The following is a 3,954-nucleotide window of genomic DNA, read 5'->3' on the forward strand; positions in this document are numbered from 1 at the left end:
TAGATTTGTTCAATTCATTTGCATCAGTTATATGACACTTTGAACTTTTACTTATAAATTCTGTGTCTGAGGTCTCCCTCTCTCAATAGTACCTGAAGAAGGAGCAAGGCTCCAAAAGCTTGTGTTTTCAAATAAACCCATTGGACTCTAATCTGGTGTTGTGTGATTTTTGACCTTGTCCAACCCAGTCCAACCCTGGCACCTTCATATCAATCAAAATCCATTTACACATACTCTTAACTATTGGGAAGGCAATTGACTCCAGAAAGAAACACCAGGAACACAATAGTGGGTACATCATCTGTATAACTGCTAGCCCTGATCTGACCTGAGGGAAGAGCTTTTTCAACAATAAGCTTCTGCACAAATAAGTTCCCCACAGGCTTCCAGCCCCACCAAGCAGCTTCAGAACCAAGATCCACAGAAGCCAAACGGAGAAGCTGAATTGTGAAGCTAAACCAAGGACATCATCACAAGAAAGAACATCCAAGAGGAGAAAGCCAATCAAGTGTATCCAAACAAGACCTTCCAGACACAGGCCTGTCCTGAAACAAGAAAACAGACAGCAAGAGCCTCAGCAACTGGATGCACATTAAGACTGTTTTCCTCAGTGGTGAGCGTAAACTTTTGAGACCCCAAAGTTTCTGATTTTGGGGTCGAACCTAGCTAGCCGGGAGGGGAAGGTGGGGGTAGTAACTGTGCAGGGACCCCAGGGGTAGGAATCCTGATTAAAGTTCCTGTGATTAAAACTGTTGTTTTAGGTCTAATAATGTATAATCTGTATTTTATTTAATAGAGTTATTGTATTATTTTCAGTTCTTTCATTACTGTACTCTGTATAATTGATAGTGTAAGATTCCCTGTTTATTGCATTTGCCTGTAATCCTTGTATTATATTTACCATTTTGAATTGTAAATAAAAGCAGAGATTCTTTTGTCTATTGCCTTCTTCATTTCACATTCCCTAAATAAGTCTGTTGTCAAGAACAAGGGATCTGGGGGTGATTTGAACCACACAAAATCAGCAAATTAATAAATGTAAACCAGAACCCTACAGGCCAAAGCACTGAATGCTATCAAGAAGGTATTCTCGTTATTAGGGCTGAAGGGACCATAGAGGCAAAGCGGGAACAGGATACTGAGTTAGATGATCAACCTATCAACCAAGGGCTGAATTACCTATTCCTGTTCCTATTTTCTATATTTCTATTTAGTCCTTTGTGCCTGTTCTGTCATTCAATAGGATCATAGTTGATCATCCAATTCAATATCCTGATTCCATTTTGTCTCCATGGTCCCTTTGGCTCTACCAACTACATCTAACTCCTTCTTGATAACATTCAATGTTTTACCTCGTACCCTTTCTCTGACAGAGGATTCCACAGGCTCACCAGTTGCTGGGTCAAGAAATTTCTCATCGTCTCAGTCCTAGGCCACCTATCCCATACCCTTAGACTGTGACCCTGTGCATGGCCTACTCCTGTCCCTTTTTCTATGTTTCTGAGTTTTCTCCCTTCAACCTTCTCTTCTCCAAGGAGAACAATCCTTTCTTCTCCAAACTATCCATGTAGCTTAAGTTCCTCATTTCACTCACCATTCTCTTGAATCTATCCCTTAATGATTATTAAAATTAATTAATTTTATGCTGCGAATATATTCATTGTCTGATATATTTCTGAATTTGATTTAAGCTTTCTTTTTCATTGTACAGTTTTTCTGTTTCTTCCTGGTTCTATTTTTAGACATACTAGAAAATGGTGAGGTATCTTTTGTAAAACAAATGGGATGTTTTAGCTGCTACAATGCCATAATGAGGTAAATGTGGAAGCTAAAGTCTGCAAGAATAGTTGGGGAATATAAATAATATTTTCAGCAATAATCTTGTAATTATATGTTAACTCTTTTATTCTTAGATTTCCCAATTCAATGAGTAACTTTCTTCTAAACGCTTGTCCACTTTGCTCTTAAAGTGGCCAATATCTAACATGTATGAGCAGCTTGAGCAGTCCAATTTGCCCTCATCTCGTGAAAGCCTGTGTGTTCCACTCAGCACCTCTACAGCCAAGAGTGTACACAAATGAGCAATCTGGCTTCCTTCTGGACTGTAGCTTCTTATGTTGGAAACAGGTCTTCTGAGCTACCATCTCTTGAATCTATGGAAGGCAGTGTGCAATAAAAAGCAAGACATTATTACAAGTTACACAGAGTATAGCAAGCTTTAAGGACATTACTGCAGTGGTTGACACTGCATCATTAATCATGCATTTGCTGAAGTCATAAGAGTAGAGACAAAAAAAATGCAGATGCTGAATTCCAAGGTAGACTGGAGGAGCTGGAAGAACACAGCAAGCCAGGTGGCATCAAGAGGTGGAGAAGTTAACATTTCGGGTGTAAACCTACTTCAGGACTGGGGTTGGGTGTAAAGGGAGCTGCTGATAAATGGGGTGGGTGTGTGGGAATAGGGTAGTGATGTGGTGCAGATAAAGAGTAACCCTTCAAGTCTTCTCATTGACCCTTCCTTCTAGCTACCAACTGGATTCATTCCTCCCATTGACCAACTAGGTTGCACCCTCTACCTGTTTTCACCTATTCCCACCTCACCAACCTGCCGCCCTCCTTTATCTGCAGCTTCTTTTATACCCAGCCCCAATCCTGAAGAAGGGTTACACCCAAAATGTTGACTTCTCCACTTCCTGATGCTGCCTGGCTTGCTGTGTTCTTCCAGTCTCCTGCTTGCCTACCTTGAAATCATGAGATTGCAAGAAATCATGGTAATCTTCTATTATCTATATAGTTGTAGGGTGTCTTCCCCCCAGTGAAGCAGTGAAGCAGTGGAGCAGTGTGATAAGTGGTGTGGAAAATCCACAAATACATTATGACATTCTCACTGAGAATTGTGGTGTAATCACAGGTTTATAAGCATATAACTATAACTGACATTTATATATCACATCTAACATAGAAAACATGCCAAATCTTTAAAATTTATGAAGAAACTAAACACCAAGCTATAAAGATGGCTTTTGTGAATTGGCTTAATGAGGTGAGGAAGATGGAAAGGCAGAAGGATTAAAGAAGGGAATTCCACAGTGTGGAATCTAAACAGCTGAACTCACAGCCACCAACAGCAGAACGAAGGAAAGGCCAGTTTCAGGGGATTGGAAATACAGGGTGGAGGCCTCTTTGCTGACAATCAGCTCTCTGCCAACATTTGAAAAGATTAAAATGGGTTTAAAAGTCCCAAGGTGATCTGCTGCACCTGGGAACTTTCCACATTGATGAAAAGTGAGGTTAAGCCATGAAAGGTGATATGCTTGAAGTGGCCTTGCATCACTGGTTGAGGTTTGATTGCGGTGATTTCGTATCCGAATTATACAGCAGGGATGGCACTGATGCAAAGTACAAGCAACAATGTACCACAGCTAGTCCATTCAATGTTAAACCAAATGTGACCATTTCCACAATAATTAATCAACATTAACAGTAAACTCTCACGTTTTGATGACAGGCGAACTACAGCGAGCGACATAAAGAACTAAACAAAAACTAAACAGTATTTATCACAGTTCAATTTAATGTTTATCTACTTTCGTGGTTACTTTTAAGGTACATCAATGTTTTGTTTGAAAAATCTGATTATCTCCAACTGAACCATAGCAGAAAAATAATGTCAACCCTTGAACTGTAACTGTTCCCCTTGTGTATGTGAATATCCGATCACCTGCTGTCTCTTGCATTGAGTCATCAGTAACATTTTAACAGGACTTCCAAGGCTGGGAGACCTTGTATTATCCCCAGCGACATATCAAAGACAAGAAGGTGAAAGGCCAAGATGCCAGTTTAATTATGTCAAGACGATAATATTGCAACCCTTCCCCACCCCACCCCCAAGGGTATTCTTATCTGACACGTTGTCAGTGATTTACGGCTGTTCGGCTTGAATGGATAGCCTAG

Source organism: Chiloscyllium punctatum, chromosome 12 (assembly GCF_047496795.1).
Source record: "Chiloscyllium punctatum isolate Juve2018m chromosome 12, sChiPun1.3, whole genome shotgun sequence".
Taxonomy (NCBI): domain Eukaryota; kingdom Metazoa; phylum Chordata; class Chondrichthyes; order Orectolobiformes; family Hemiscylliidae; genus Chiloscyllium; species Chiloscyllium punctatum.